The 17799-nt window shown below is 44.1% G+C and overlaps 1 protein-coding gene across 2 annotated transcripts in view; it reads left to right on the top strand.

Moving 5' to 3' along the window:
* Window positions 1-10857: 10857 nt before the first annotated feature.
* Window positions 10858-17799, top strand: part of RAI1 (retinoic acid induced 1) — a 145122-nt gene continuing 138180 nt past the window's right edge. For both annotated transcript variants that reach the window (XM_075318380.1, XM_075318379.1), the window contains exon 1: window positions 10858-11035. The gene's annotated coding sequence lies outside the window, so the exon portion shown is untranslated. The remainder of the gene's footprint in view (window positions 11036-17799) is intronic.

Raw genomic sequence — 17799 nt, 5'->3', positions numbered from 1 at the left:
ATCCGAGCTGCCCACTAATGGTGTGTACACAATGTGCCTGATAGAGCCGGTACTGCACTGGCGGCACCTTATATACCAAAATCCTGATGTTTGGTTCCCTTTAAAGGGCTGGTGTTCTATTAACCTGAAGTGACCTTTGAGGTCAGAAATCCCTCTGAAGGTATTTAAGGCACTCCCCCCTTTGGGGAGGTGTCTGAGCAACGTTGCCTATCTGTACTGTGTTGCTAGTTCTCGGGTCCCATAACCGTTACTGACTCTAGTCCTGCGTCACATGTCCTAGTACCAGTTACCTGTACCCACTAATCTGTGTCTCTTCCAAGAGCCTGCTGCTACCACCACCTTCATGCTGCCACGTCTGAGTTACCACCTCCTTGCTGCCACGTCTGAGCTACCACCTTCATGCTGCCACGACTGAGTTACCACCTCTAGGCTGCCACGTCTGTCATCACCTCAGTGCTTTCACGTCTGAGTTACCACCTCTGTGCTGCCACGTCTGAGTCACCACCTCCATGCTGCCACTTCTGAGTCACCACCTCCGTGCTGCCATGTCTGAGTCAACACCTCCGTGCTGCCACGTCTGAGTCAACACCTCCGTGCTGCCACGTCTGAGTCAACACCTCCGTGCTGCCACGTCTGAGTCAACACCTCCGTGCTGCCACGTCTGAGTCAACACCTCCGTGCTGCCACGTCTGAGTCAACACCTCCGTGCTGCCACGTCTGAGTCATCACCTCCATGCTGCCACGCCTGAGTCACCACCTCCGTGCTGCCACATCTGAGTCTCCACCTCTATTCTGCCACGTCTGAGTCTCCACCTCCCTGCTGCCACATCTGAGTCACCACCTCTGTGTTGCCACGTCTGAGTCACCACCTCCCTGCTGCCACATCTGAGTCACCACCTCTGTGCTGCCACGTCTGAGTCACCACCTCTGTGTTGCCACATCTGAGTCACCACCTCCATGCTGCCACATCTGAGTCACCACCTCTGTGCTGCCACGTCTGAGTCACCACCTCCCTGTTGCCACATCTGAGTCACCACCTCTGTGCTGCCACGTCTGAGTCACCACCTCTGTGTTGCCACGTCTGAGTCACCACCTCCATGCTGCCACATCTGAGTCACCACCTCTGTGCTGCCACGTCTGAGTCACCACCTCCCTGTTGCCACATCTGAGTCACCACCTCTGTGCTGCCACGTCTGAGTCACCACCTCCGTGCTGCCACATCTGAGTCATCACCTCCATGCTGCCACATCTGAGTCTCCACCTCTATTCTGCCACGTCTGAGTCTCCACCTCCGTGCTGCCACGTCTGAGTCACCACCTCTATGCTGCCACATCTGAGTCACTACCTCTGTGCCATTACATCTGAGCACATCCGTACTAGACATCAGAGACTCTCCTGTCCATAAGAGTCGGTAGCCCTGGTCCTGGCAGTGGTGTATTTAGGCCCCCTGAGTCTGCGCCTGACCGTCCCTGTATTGGGGTTAGCTCGAGGTTAGCTCCTCCAGGGGAGTCCGGTGTACTGTCCCGTGGGTCCACTCCCGGACGCTCACCACTCCTCAGCGACCATAACAACAGCTCGGGGTACGACAGGTGCTCTAGAACATTCAGTACCCGGGGATCACACAGTTCTGATTCTAACCAAAACATGTCACTTCCCCTTTAACTCATTATGCTAATTGCTTCTCCTCATTTTCCATTTTTGTCACAGATCTTCTTATATCTATTGATCTGTACAGATAAGAAAATGAGATAATGCTTTTTCCAGGCTTCAAAGATTCATTTTATTAACGTGATGTAACAGAATTATAATCAGCTCATCTGTCAGCGCGCCGCGCACTCAGCTATTACCGCTAATGAGAACTAATACCGTTAATTGGCCTCCTCTCCAGACCGGCTCCTGCACGGAGACCAGGGGCAAAAACCCAACAAAGGTTATAGGATGACATGTTCTGTATCCAGCGTTTCATCTCGCCATGGCTGCCGTGCCAGGAAGCATCTATTATCCCGGGATACACAACACTATTATTGCTTTGTGTCTGCTGTGGTGACAGCAAAGCGGCAGCATTGATTACTAATGTCACGTCAAGGTTAACCAGTCACCCGGGGAAGCTCATATTAACCACCGAGTATCACAAACTTCACCAACTGTCATGGCGGCGTCAGGCTCTGTTCATACAACTCTGCCTTATAATGTCTGTGTTGTGCTAATTCAGTGGCAGGCTAGCAGGATTCAATCTCTTCTAGTCTACTTGTTAGTCTCCTTTGATCACCTGCTGTGGGGGAGCCAATCACATCTGCCCCCTCCTATATATGCTGGCTGGATCATTCCACGTATGCCAGCTATAGTTTATCTTATTTGGTCTGGAGAGGTGTGGTGTTCCAGATCATCTGGTGTGATACCTCTTGCTCTAGACAGTTGTGTCGCTAACCCTTGTTGCCTTTTTGTTGCTACCCTCCTGCTCTTGTTTTCTTTTGTCTTGTTTTTTTTATAAGATCTGTGGTATTTGTGTTGTACACAGGCACACTTGACCTGCTGAGTGCTAGTTCAGTGGCAGAATAGCATGAGTTAAACTCTTCTAGTCTGCTTGTTAGTCTCATTTGATTACCTGCTATGGGGGAGCCAATCACATCTGCTTCCCTCCTATATATGCTGGCTGGATCCTTCCACCTATGCCAGCTATAGTTTATCTTAGTTCGTCTGGGGAGGTGTGGCGTTCCAGACCATCTGGTGTGATACCTTTTGCTTTAGACGGCTGTGTAGCTAACCCTTGTTGCCTTTTTGTTGCTACCCTCCTGCTCTTGTTTTCTTTTATCTTGTTTTCTGATAACATCTGTGGTGTTTGTGTTGTACATAGGCACACTTGACCTGCTGAGTGCTAGTTCAGTGGCAGAACAGCAGGAGTTAAACTCTTCTAGTCTACTTGTTAGTCTCCTTTGTTCACCTGTTGTGGGGGAGCCAATCACATCTGCTCCCCTCCTATATATGCTGGCTGGATCCTTCCACCTATGCAAGCTATAGTTTATCTTAGTTGGTCTGGGGAGGTGTGGTGTTTCAGACCATCTTGCTCTGTACGATTGTGTAGTTAACCCTTGTTGCCTTTTTGTTGCTAACCTCCTGCTCTTGTTTTCTTTTGTCTTGTTTTTTGATAACATCTGTGGCGTTTGTGTTGTACGCAGGCACACTTGACCTGCTGAGTACTAAGTCAGTGGCAGAACAGCAGGAGTTAAACTCTTCTAGTCTGCTTGTTAGTCTCCTTTGATCACCTGCTGTGGGGGAGCCAATCACATCTGCTCCCCTCCAATATATATGCTGACTGGATCCTTCCACGTATGCCAGCTATAGTTTATCTTTGTTGGTCTGGGGGTGTGTGGTGTTCCAGACCATCTGGTGTGATACCTCTTGCTCTGTACGATTGTGAAGTTCACCCTTTTTGCCTTTTTGTTGCTACTCTCCTGCTCTTGTTTTTCTCCTGAGTCTCTCTTTATCTATCCCTGTGCAGTGTGTCAGAGTTTTGGTTTTCCCTTGTCTGTCTTTATCTGTTTCCTCTCTCACTCCTGCCCCATCCCTCCCTGAGGGGAGGCGGGTATTAGAGTAGTATTTTTCAGGAGTAAAGTAAGGCTCGGGACTCTAGTTTTTTGATAACTTCACTGGTGTCTGTGTTGTACACAGGCACACTTGACCTGCTGAGTGCTAGTTCAGTGGCAGAACAGCATGAGTTAAACTCTTCTAGTCTGCTTGTTAGTCTCCTTTGATCACCTGCTATGGGGGAGCCAATCACATCTGCTCCCCTCCTATATTTGCTGGCTAGATCCTCCCAACTATGCCAGCTATAGTTTATCTTAGTTGGTCTGGGGAAATGCGGTGTTCCAGACTATCTGGTGTGATACCTGTTGCTGTGTACGGTTGTGGAGTCAACCCTTGTTACCTTTTTGTTGCTGCCCTCCTGCTCTTGTTTTTCTCCTGAGTCTCTCTTTATCTATCCCTGTGTGTGTGCGGTGTGTCAGAGTTTTGGTTTTCCCTTGTCTGTCTTTATCTGTCTACTCTCTCACTCCTGCCCCTTCCCTCCCTGGGGGAGACTGGTATTAGAGTAATATCTCTCAGGAGTAAAGTAAGGCTCAGAACTCCAGCATCTCCACCATTAGGAGTACTCCAGAGTAAGGGACATGATATGGGTCCCCAGTTCCTCCTTATCCAGAAATAACATTGTGACACTGTAGCACCTAATATCTTCCTCCTTATTCCTAATCAAAGAGTCAGAAGAAGTAAGCCCCGCCCCTGACGCTTTATAAGCTTGGCTCCACCCATTTATAAAGTGTCCATGGTCCAGAGAAGAAAATATATTATATGATCCCTTTATGTACTGTTGGAGAACTCAAAGAGGGGTGAGAGTGAGTGATAATGACAGAGGTAAAAGTAGTAAGCCCACCCTCTTGACTCCTTATATGACTCCGCCCATTTCAAAAAGTGTTTTTATTCTAAAGACCTATTTAAAGGGGTACTGCTATCTTTAAAAGAGTTATCTATTTTGGGCAATTGTAACCATGCACTAAATTCCTGGGGCCTCTCACTCATTTCCAAAGAGTCCAAATGGCAGAAAATGATGTTTTTCATAGTATACTTGAATGCACTTTTGCAGGGCTCACAAAGAGGTAAGCATAGGGGTAAGCACCGCCCCCATGACTCTTTATCAATATAGCTCCACCCATTTTTAAAGAGTCCCAATGGCAGAAAAGGACGTTTTTCATTATATCCCTGGCTGCACTTTTCCACGGCTCACAGAGAGGTGAGTGTAAGTGTTAGTTAATAAGTCAGATGGGATAACCACTGCCCTCATGACTCTTTATAACTATAACTCCACCCATTTTTAAAAAAGTCCACGGGGCAGAGAAGAAAGTATGTTATCCGATCCCTTTGGACATTTTTACAGCTTAGAAAGAGGTAAGTGTATGTGAAAAGATATTTTTATTCTAAAGTACCCCTTTAAATCTCTTAAAGGGGTACGCACATCTTTTAAGGAGTTGTCTATTTTTGGCAGTTGTGCCCATGCACGTAATTCCTGGGGGCTCTCACTCATTTCTAAAGAGTCCAAATGGCAGAGAAGGACATTTTTTATTGTATCCCTGACTGCCCTTTTCCTCGGCTCACAGAAAGTTGAGTTTAAGTGTTATTTAATAAGTCAGAAGTGATAAGCACCGCCCCCCTGACTCTTTATTACTATAACTCCATTTTTAAAGAGTCCACTTGTCAGAGAAGAATGTATGTTATCTGATGCCTTTGGACATTTTTAGAGCTCAGGGAGAGTTGAGTGTATATGAAAAGATATTTTTATCATGATGTACCCCTTTAAATCTCTTAAAGGGATACTCATATTTTTAAAGGAGTTGTCTATTTTTGGCAGTTGTAAGTGTTTAATTCATTCCTGGAGGCTCTCATTGATAGACAAGGCGTTGGAGGGGGAATATGCCCGTCATGATCCAGGACCGGTAATTCCCCGCTTCAGAGTTTCCAAGACCCGTCCTGGTCATGTCAGGGGTTATCTCCCAATGGCCTCATTCCGGTTTCAGGAGACCCTATATCTGGGCACTGCACCAGCATTTCAGCACTGGTTATAGTTTTGCTCTGCAGCCTGTGACTGGCTCTGGTGAGATTTCCTGTTTGATCTGACTCCTTGTTACCATGCCCTGACCTGTACACTCCCCCGTTCATCCGTCTGTCCCAGTCCCTGACTTCCCGCTCCTGTCTGTCGTTTACCCATCCCGGTTCATCCTCTTCCAGTGTTTGTGCCTCCTCACCCTCCCGTCTTCTCTTCTATATCCTGTACCCTTTGTGTTCCCCTCTGCATACCTGATCTCCCTGCATCCGACCTCGGTTCTGTTTTCTGACCTGATCTTCCCTCTGCGTCAACTTGACTTCCCTGCCAGACCCTGACTGCTTGACTACTCTATTGCCCCCTGGTGGTTCGCCTGTGAACTGCCTGCTGAAGTTACTCTGCTGTTCTTCAGCCTCCCATCTGTTACAGTGTTACTTTGACTCTCCTTCACTACTCTGCTGCCACCTAGTGGGGAGTACGCTGTACTACATCTTACCAGCCCTTTGTACAGCGTCACAATGCCTCAACTTTAAAAGAAAGTTTGAAAAAAGTTTGGAAAGTTTTTTTTTAAAAAGTAATAAATAGAAATTTCAAAATTGTCGCAGTAAATAAAAGATTCATTGGGAACAGTAAGTACATTCTCTGTATTCTTGAGGTTTGTTTTTGACCCCTATAGAATAGGCTGTGAGACTTGTGCGTGAGGTCACCGGTCTGACATCACACCCTGACGAATGGCCGCATTGGTCCCACCCAGCCGCGCTCAATAAGTCATTGCCCGGTCCGCGGAGAACCAAATCCTTCCCATTTCCAGGCTGTAATGTTCCTTCCCCGCGTCCGCAGCCCCCTCCCTGCGGCTCATATCAGGCCATTAAGCGCTGAGTGTTACCTGCTATATATAGGCTGGTGACATCATGGCAGCACCGGCTGCGGCTCCTTCTCCAGCACAGAAAGGTCATAAAACAAAACACTTGCTAAAAACAGACCGATCTCGTTGCGGATGACGTAAAAAAAGTTAAATTGAACTTTTGTGACCTTAAAATGTACCGGGTCAATCTCCGGATGAAGCATAGATACATTTCCCGATATAGCGTTAACGATCTGATCAATCAGGGTCTGCAGGGTCAGCACCAGGGTGGCCCAATCAGTCCATCATCTGCCACCCATCTTGCTCCTTGCAACAGGGGTGCCGGCTGTTTTGTACAGGTGTCACCCAAATCTAACTGAATACGAACTGTGGAAGAAAAAGCGCAATAGGGTCTTATTCCAGTGGGGAAAAGGGGTGAAATAATGAATCACACTCACCTATAATGGTTGTGACAGTCACAACTACTATGCAGGCATATAGGAATCCGGGGCCAGGCAGCAGCCCCAAGAGATGGCAGATAACAGAGAATAATAGAAGAAGGGTCTTACATCCGCGCCAAGGACTCGATGGATTCAGAAGGAGATTAATGCTTCTTTAATAACATGCACAGGTCGACGCGTTTCAGGAGTCACAGCTCCCTTCATCAGGACAACAGGCAAAAGGAACATCAAATCTCTCTTTGATGTTCCTTTTGCCTGTTGTCCTGATGAAGGGAGCTGTGACTCCTGAAACGCGTCGACCTGTGCATGTTATTAAAGAAGCATTAATCTCCTTCTGAATCCATCGAGTCCTTGGCGCGGATGCAAGACCCTTCTTCTATTACTCTCTGTTATCACCCAAATCTAACTGCACATTCCAAAAGCACCAGTTTAACCCCTCAGATGCCTCTGTCAATCATGACAAGAGGCGGGGTCCCTTCCTGTGATCATCAACCCACTCCCAATTCCCCCAGCATAGTCATGGCAGCCTCCGGTGTCGGCCATGTTTGTATATTTTGCAGCGCCAGATTACAGTACATGTCAGCTAGGGAGAAATAATAAAAAAAAAAATATAAAAAAATAAACAATGAAAAATTATTATTTTTTTTAAACATACTGTATGTTAAGGGAAAAATAAAAATAAAAAAGGTTCTTAAAAGAAGAAGAGGAAAAAATGAAAGCAAAAAGGGTCCCACTGGGACTCAAGGGCACTTGGTTTTATACATTTTCGGTATTATTTTGGGATCCAAGGGGGTATTACACTTTAAAGTGTGTATTTGTTTTAGATAACACTCTTTCGTTCGCCATCTTAGGACACATTCAAACAATAATTGGGGTCCTCCAATCCAAAGAAGGTGCATAGTGTGAACACTCCCTTTAAAAATGCTGTACCATACAAAACATAGAGCATGGAGGCACCAATGGGCTCTACGGGGACACAGATTATATATATCCATTCACATTTTGTCGTGGTACCACCAGTGTCATTCTGTTGGGTGAGTTTAGTACTCCAGTTGTTGTGGAACTACAACTCCCAGCATGCCTTGACATCCTATGTCAGGGAATGGTAAACATTGTAGTCCCACAACAAATGGAGAGGTGCTGCATTTATTATATATGTATATGTACTGCTGTGTAATTCTACTTGTGGCCACTAGATGGCAGCAAATAACAGAAACAGAATGAGGCCTTTTCAGGCACTGTGCCCTGAAAAAAGTGACAATCACTGCACCATACAAAAGTGATGGCTACTGCACCCTAAAATGTGATGGCCACAGCACCCTAAAATGTGATGGCCACAGCACCCTAAAATGTGATGGCCACAGCACCCTAAAATGTGATGGCCACAGCACCCTAAAAAAGTAATGGCCACAGCACCCTAAAAAAGTAATGCCCACAGCACCCTAAAAAAGTAATGCCCACAGCACCCTAAAAAAGTAATGCCCACAGCACCCTAAAATGTGATGGCCACAGCACCCTAAAATGTGATGGCCACAGCACCCTAAAAAAGTAATGGCCACAGCACCCTAAAAAAGTAATGCCCACAGCACCCTAAAAAAGTAATGGCCACAGCACCCTAAAAAAGTAATGGCCACAGCACCCTAAAATGTGATGGCCACAGCACCCTAAAAAAGTAATGGCCACAGCACCCTAAAATGTGATGGCCACAGCACCCTAAAAATGTGATGGCCACAGCACCCTAAAAATGTGATGGCCACAGCACCCTAAAATGTAATGGCCACAGCACCCTAAAAAAGTAATAGCCACAGCACCCAAAAATGTGATGGCCACAGCACCCTAAAAAGTGACAGCCAAAAGGTGACGGCTGCAGTAACCCTAAAAGTAGTGTTATATTACTATAAATAAGTGGATGCCACAGTTGTATCTAAGCCTATTATTATCTTGTGTGATATCGCAGTAATGTATCAAAGCTGATGTTGTTTCTTTGTATTTAAGTCTACGTCTACATGTGAGATGCCACCTCTGTGTAGCTAAGCCTATAATGTAATATTGTCTTTGAGGTAGTATCATACATGTAGGCTTAGATACACAGTGTACCTAAGCCTATGATATAATATTGTCTTTGTGTAGCTAAGCCTATATGTGTGATGCTACCTGTGTACCTAAGCCTATAATTTAATCTTGTCTTTGAGGTAGTATCACACATGTAGCTTAGATACACAAAGACAATATAACATGATTGTCTTACGTACATTGAGGTAGTATCATACATGTAGGCTTAGATACAATGTGTACCTAAGCCTATAATAAAATATTGCCTTTGTGTATCTAAGCCTAAATGTGTGATACTACCTGTGTACCTATGACAATCATGTTATACTGTCTTTGTGTATCTAAGGCTCTGTGTGTGTTCCTACCTCAAAGACAATATTACATTATAGATTAAGGTGCACACTGTGTAATATTGTCTTTGTGTATCTAAGCCTATATCTGTGATACTACCTGTATATCTAAACCTATAATATAATACTGTCTTTGAGATAGTATCACACATGTAGGCTTAGATACACAGTGTACCTAAGCCTATAATGTAATATTGTCTTTGTGTATCTAAACCTACATGTTTGATACTACCTCAAAGACAATATTATATTGTAGGTTTAGATACACAATTAGTATCACAGATATAGGCCTAGATACTCAAAGACAATATTACGCAGTGTGTACCTAAGCCTATAATGTAATATTGTCTTTGTGTATCTAAGCCTACATGTGTGATAGTACTTGTGTACCTAAGGCTATAATGTATTATTGATTTTGTGTATCTATCTGTGATACTACCTGTATACCTAAGCCTACAATGTAATATTGTCTTTGAGGTAGTATCACACATGTAGGATTAGATACACAGTGTACCTAAGCCTACAATGTAATATTGTCTTTGAGGTAGTATCACACATGTAGGATTAGATACACAGTGTACCTAAGCCTATAATGTAATATTGTCATTGAGGTAGTATTACACAAGTAGGATTAGATACATAGTGTACCTAAGCCTGTAATGTAATATTGTCATTGAGGTAGTATCACACATGTAGGATTAGATACACAGTGTACCTAAGCCTATAATGTAATATTGTCATTGAGGTAGTATCAGACATGTAGGATTAGATACACTATGTACCTAAGCCTATAATGTAATATTGTCATTGAGGTAGTATCAGACATGTAGGATTAGATACACTATGTACCTAAGCTTATAATGTAATATTGTATTTGTGTATCTAAGCCTATATGTGTAATGACACCTGTGTACCTAAGCTTATAATGTAATATTATTTGTGTATCTAAGCCTATATGTGTGATATTACCTGTGTACCTAAGCTTATAATGTAATATTCTTTATGTATCTAAGCCTGTATGTGTAATGATACCTGTGTATCTAAGCTTATAATGTAATATTGTATTTGTGTATCTAAGCCTGTATGTGTAATGATACCTGTGTATCTAAGCTTATAATGTAATATTATTTGTGTATCTAAGCCTGTATGTGTAATGATACCTGTGTACCTAAGCTTATAATGTAATATTCTTTGTGTATCTAAGCCTATATGTGTAATGACACCTGTGTACCTAAGCTTATAATGTAATATTCTTTGTGTATCTAAGCCTATATGTGTAATGACACCTGTGTACCTAAGCTTATAATGTAATATTCTTTGTGTATCTAAGCCTGTATGTGTAATGATACCTGTGTAGCTAAGCTTATAATGTAATATTCTTTGTGTATCTAAGCCTGTGTGATACATACAGCATGGCATGCTGGGCCTTGCAGTGGCTCTGCTGTGGCTGCGGAGGGTAATGTGGGAGGTGGTGGCGCATGGCGCGGCTCGTCCAGCAGGGGGCAGTGTGGGCACGCACAGCTGCCTGGCTCCCCCTTCTGTTCCTTGCAGCCTCCTCCGGAAGCCTTTGTACAGGAGCTGGAGGCGCAGGATCTCCAGTCTGCAGCCTGGCACTGCCCTCACCTGAGAGCCTGGCACTGCCAGCTGCCTCCACTCCTCTGCCTGGTGGGACATACATGGCCTGGGAGGTGTCTGCAGCCTACACACCCAGGGGAGAGGATCCGAGTGCTGCTGGGAGGTGAGTGCTGCTCTGGGGGCAGGGTAGAGTGCTGTGCTGTGCTGTGCTCCAGCCCTGTGCCTGTCTCAGGGTGCCAGGCTGTCTGCCAGTGCCCAGGATCCTGGCCAGATTGCTCTGACCTCAGATGTCACTAATGATGGATTCCCCCTGTCTGGTTGGTTATGTCATGCAGGGAGCTGAGATACAGGCTGCTGAGATACAGGGAGCTGAGATACAGGCTGCCACTGGGAAGCTGGCATCGATTAATGGGCACTGTAGTCCTATAAAAGTCATGATGACACTTTGACGTTGCCACCCACCCCTAATTTAGGTGCCCCACGCCCATCACATATTGATATAGCAATACCAGGAAGCTGAGATACTGGATGCTGTTTGTCAGGGTCATTCCATTCGGTAGGGGGGGTTTGACCATTGATTTCTTCCTTTTTATGTTTTTGGGGACTGTGACCGTCACCTCTCCAGTGTGAGGACCGTGCACCCAGACCCCGTATCTCAGCTTCCTCTGATTTGGGATTTTAGTCTTGAATTTCACTTTTGCCTGATTTTTGTATTTTTTTGCACCCCTCATTACTGAAGGCCTAATTACAGAAACCAATAATATTTAAAGGGCCAGCGCTCCATTTATTCCGGCTATTTTATATTGCTGTAATGCATCTTGCAGCCTCAGGATGGGGGATTTGCTAACGTTTACAGATTTGTGACCTGAATTTGGGGTGACCCCCGAGGGAACAAGGAGGCAGGTGCGACAGGAGCAGGTGGGCGTCTGTACCTGTACCTTGGTGTATATATATATGTATTACAGTGCGGTGTGGAGATGCCTGGGGAGCTCGGCTAATGACCTAATTTGCTGTGCCCGTCAGAGACAGCTTCACCCATGGGGACGATGCCTACGTTGTGTGTATTTCTGGCTGCCTCACTGTATGGAATTACAGGACAAATAGGGAATGGAAGTATTCACAGTGACTGAGAATCATACATTTATTAAAGGGAAACGCCGATAAACATAAATAGAAGTTTATACTGGATGAAGGCCTTTCAGGAGTTCTGCGCATAAGCAGAGCTGCAGTGTAAAGCATGGCGGAATGAAGGAGTAGTAGCCCAATACTCCCACGGATTTCTTAGACTCTAACAGTAATACTAAGTCGCTCATCATAACTGTGTAGAGTATGAGTGAAACACATAGACTCTAAAAGCAATCAAGAGCTGGGATAATCACTATTGTCTATAATACTGCCCCTATATACAAGAATATAACTACTATAATACTGCCCCCTATGTACAAGAATATAAATACTATAATACTGCTCCTATGTACAAGAATATAACTACTATAATACTGCCCCCTATGTACAAGAATATAACTACTATAATACTGCCCCTATGTACAAGAATATAACTACTATAATACTGCCCCTATGTACAAGAATATAACTACTATAATACTGCTCCTATGTACAAGAATATAACTACTATAATACTGCTCCTATGTACAAGAATATAACTACTATAATACTGACCCTATGTACAAGAATATAACTACTATAATACTGCTTCTATGTACAAGAATATAACTACTATAATACTGCCCCTATGTACAAGAATATAACTACTATAATACTGCCCCCTATGTACAAGAAGATAACTACTATAATACTGCCCCTATGTACAAGAATATAACTACTATAATACTGCCCCCTATGTACAAGAATATAACTACTATAATACTGCCCCTATGTACAAGAATATCACTACTATAATACTGCCCCCTATGTACAAGAATATAACTACTATAATACTGCCCCTATGTACAAGAATATAACTACTATAATACTGCCCCTATGTACAAGAATATAACTACTATAATACTGCTCCTATGTACAAGAATATAACTACTATAATACTGCTCCTATGTACAAGAATATAACTACTATAATACTGCCCCTATGTACAAGAATATAACTACTATAATACTGCCCCTATGTACAAGAATATAACTACTATAATACTGCCCCCTATGTACAAGAATATAACTACTATAATACTGCCCCTATGTACAAGAATATAACTACTATAATACTGCCCCTATGTACAAGAATATAACTACTATAATACTGCCCCTATGTACAAGAATATAACTACTATAATACTGCCCCTATGTACAAGAATATCACTACTATAATACTGCCCCCTATGTACAAGAATATAACTACTATAATACTGCCCCTATGTACAAGAATATAACTACTATAATACTGCCCCTATGTACAAGAATATAACTACTATAATACTGCTCCTATGTACAAGAATATAACTACTATAATACTGCTCCTATGTACAAGAATATAACTACTATAATACTGCTCCTATGTACAAGAATATAACTACTATAATACTGCCCCCTATGTACAAGAATATAACTACTATAATACTGCCCCCTATGTACAAGAATATAACTACTATAATACTGCCCCTATGTACAAGAATATAACTACTATAATACTGCCCCTATGTACAAGAATATAACTACTATAATACTGCCCCCTATGTACAAGAATATAACTACTATAATACTGCCCCCTATGTACAAGAATATAACTACTATAATACTGCTCCTATATACAATAACTACTATAATACTGTTCCTATGTACAAGAATACAACTACTATAATACTGCCCCCTATGTACAAGAATACAACTACTATAATACTGCCCCTATGTACAAGAATACAACTACTATAATACTGCCCCCTATGTACAAGAATATAACTACTATAATACCGCACCCTATGTACAAGAATATAACTACTATAATACTGCCCCCTATATACAAGAATATAACTACTATAATACTGCCCCCTATGTACAAGAATATAACTACTATAATACAGCCCCTATGTACGAGAATATAACTACTATAATACTGCCCCTATGTACAAGAATATAACTACTATATTCAGGGCCTCCAACAGGGAATTACTGTTATTCCTAGTGCATAGGGTCAGAGGGACTGCTGACCCCAACCCCTACTTTAGCTGGATGTACGTCTGAGGGTGCACACCCAGCTTATATGCATTGGGGCACAGAGACCAGTCAGGCCCCTGTGCTGCTATACACACTGCCGGCCAAGCGGTGGCTGGCAGCTGACGTCTGTGGTGTTGTTGTGACTGGAGGCAGCGCATGACAATGATGTCATGCGCGATGCCACACACTACAATGTCAGCTGCCAGTCATTGCACGCTGGCTACAGAGGAGACGTGGGAGCTGAGGGAAGGTGAGGAGAGAGACAGAACAAGGACTATATATACCAGGAAGGGGACATATATACCAGGATAGGCCCAGGATGAGCACATATATGCTAGGATTGGCCAAGGAGGGGACATGCTACTATTATTATTCACTTATATAGCACCATTAATTCCACAGCACTTTACGTACACCAGAAAAACTGTATCCATTGGGGCTCGCAATCTAAATTCCCTATCAGTATGTCTTTGCAGTGTGTGAGGAAAACGGAGACTCCAGAGGAAACCCACGCAAACACGGGGAGAACATACAAACTCCTTGCAGATGTTGACCTTGGTGGGATTTGAACCCAGGAACCCAGCGCTGCAAGAGTGCAGTGCTAACCACTGAGCCACTTTGCTTCTCACATTTATACCAGGATGGGGACATATATACCAGAATGGGGCCTAGGATGAGGACATATATACCAGGATGGCACCCAGGATGGGGACATGTATACCAGGATGGGGACATATATATATTCGGATGGGGAGACATACATATCAGAATGAGGACCATATATACCAGGAAGGAGCCCAGGATGAGGACATATATACCAGGATGAGGATACGTATACCAGGATAGGGGGCATATCAAGATAGAACCAGGATGAGCATATATATACCAGGATGGAGACATATATTCCTGTATAGGCCAAGGATGAGGACATGTATACCAGGATGGGGAGACATACATATCAGAATGAAGGCAATTTATACCAGGATGGAGGCCAGGATGAGGACCATGCATACCAGGATGAGGACATACATACTAGGATAGGGGTCATATACCAGGATGAGCATAAATATACTAGTATGGGGACATATATACCAGGATGGGCCCGGGATGAGCACATATATACCAGGATGAGGACATATATACCAGGATGGGACCCAGAATGGGGGACATGTATACCAGGATGGGACCCAGAATGGGGGACATGTATACCAGGATGGGACCCAGAATGGGGGACATGCATACCAGGTTGGGGCCGAGAATGAGCACGATATCCTGGGCTCATTCTAGTATATATGGTCCTCATCCTCTGCATATCCTGGTATTTTAGGACCATATCTACTAAGCTGTGCCCAGGATGAGGACCATATATACCAAGATGGGGACCATGTATTCCAGGATGAGGACAAACCTACCAGGATGAGGACAAACCTACCAGGATGAGGACAAACCTACCAGGATGAGGACAAACCTACCAGGATGAGGACAAACCTACCAGGATGAGGACAAACCTACCAGGATGAGGACAAACCTACCAGGATGAGGACAAACCTACCAGGATAGGGACTTATTAACCAGGATGGACCCAGGATGGGGACACACATACCAGGATCGGGACATATATACCAGGATGAGGACATATATACCAGGATGGGGGATATTACTACATAATGAAATGGGAGGGGGGCAACTTGTCTTTATGGGATTTAGAATGCTACAAGAGCCCATACATCTGATCAACATGTGGTGGGGAGGGGGCAAACTTTGCAACAGTGCCCATAGGATTGGCCCCAGTCACTTAAATGATCTGGCCTCAGGAGAGGGGCTGGCAGTGACATCAGACGCTGCTGGTCTGCCCTCTGTTCCTAAGCTGCCGGTGTGCCCCGGGCCTGTGCGGCACATTTTATGTAGGAATTGAGGGTCTGAAAATGATGAGGATCGTGCACCAGCTCACTGACCTGTCCACTCACAGTAGGTAGTGTCACAGCTCTCCTCTTCCCCCTTCCTGCACTATGACATCTGCATGTCACTAAACATGAGAACATGTATAGAAAACTCTCCCAAGGACATAGTCCCCTATAATGTCTTGTGATATATATTGTATACGTGCGTATGATCATATCACCAAGTTGGCAAGACACAGCTTACATAAATGTACAGAAAACAAATACAATAATCTGTAATCAGAAATACAGATTATACAAAATATCACAATCCATTATAGTAATTAAAAACCAAACCTATGTGACACAGTCCCTTAACGAAAAATAAATAAAAGTATACCTAAAAAAATACCAAAAGAGTCTTATCTCTAAAGCTGATGGCTACGTATGTGATATGGTGTTCAATGGGAACTGTTAATGCGATTGGTGAGGACGTGGTGCAGAAGTGGGGTATTTCCAAGAGTGGGCGGTGGGACTGTGGACGGTCCAAGGGGTGGAGGTGAACCTGGATCAGAATCTCAAGTGGGCCCGAAAATTTTGGCCGTATGGAGCCCTGATATTCCTGGTGGCAGCCCTGACTATAATACTGCTACAAGAATACACAGTGGGAAAGTATTCAGACCCCTTAAAATTTTTCACTCTTTGTTTCATTGCAGCCATTTGGTTCATTATTTTTTTTCTCATTAATGTACACTCTGCCCCATCCTCCATCTTGTCAGAAAAAAACATAAATGTAGAAATTTTTGCAAATTTATTAAACAAGAAAAACTGAAATATCCCATGGTGATAAATATTCAGCCCCTTTGCTCAGTATTAAGTATTTGCACCCTCCCTTTTGAGCTAGTACAGTCATGAGTCTTCTTGGGATCCTGGATTCGGGGATCCTCGGCCATTCTTCTTGCAGATCCTCTCCAGTTCCGTCAGGTTGGATGGTGAACGTTGGTGGACGCCATTTTCGGGTCTCTCCAGAGATGCTCAATTGGGTTTAGGTCAGGGCTTTGGCTGGACCGGTCAAGAATGGTCACAGAGTTGTTCTGAAGCCGCTCCTTTGTTATTTTAGCTGTGTGCTTAGGGTCATTGTCTTGTTGGAAGGTGAACCTTCAGCCAAGTCTGAGGTCCAGAGCACTCAGGAAGAGGTTTTCCTCCAGGATATCTCTGTATTTGGCTGCATTCATTTTTCCTTCAATTGTAACCAGTCGTCCTGTCCCTGCCCCCGTAGCATGATGCTGCCACCACCATGCTTCACTGTGGGGATTGTATTGGGAAGGTGATGAGCAGTGCCTGGTTTTCACCACACATACCGCTTAGAATTATCACCAAAAAGTTCTATCTTTGTCTTATCAGACCAGAGAATGTTATTTCTCGTTGTCTGGGAGTCCTTCATGTGTTTGTTTTTTTTGTGGGCTTTCATATGTCTTGCACTGAGGAGAGGCTTCCGTCGGGCCACTCTGCCATAAAGGCCCGACTGGTGGAGGCTGCAGTGATAGGAGAAAGTTCGACAAAGTCACCTATCTCCCTACTGCATCTCTGGAGCTCAGCAACAGTGATCTTGGGGTTCTTCTCTCACCAAGGCTCTTCTCCCACCATTCCTCAGTTTGGCTGGACAGCCAGGTCTAGGAAGAGTTCTGGTGGTCCCAAACTTCGTGCATTTAAGGATTATGGAGGCCACTGTGCTCTTAGGAACCTTGAGTACTGCAGAAATTCTTTTGTAACCTTGGCCAGATCTGTGCCTTGCCACAATTCTGTCTCTGAGCTCCTCGGGCAGTTCCTTTGACCTCATGATCATCATTTGGTGTGACATG

This window comes from Anomaloglossus baeobatrachus, chromosome 7, assembly GCF_048569485.1.
Source record: "Anomaloglossus baeobatrachus isolate aAnoBae1 chromosome 7, aAnoBae1.hap1, whole genome shotgun sequence".
Lineage (NCBI taxonomy): Eukaryota > Metazoa > Chordata > Amphibia > Anura > Aromobatidae > Anomaloglossus > Anomaloglossus baeobatrachus.
The sequence above is the reverse complement of the archived record's forward strand: the minus strand, read 5'-3'. Positions and strand labels throughout refer to the sequence as shown.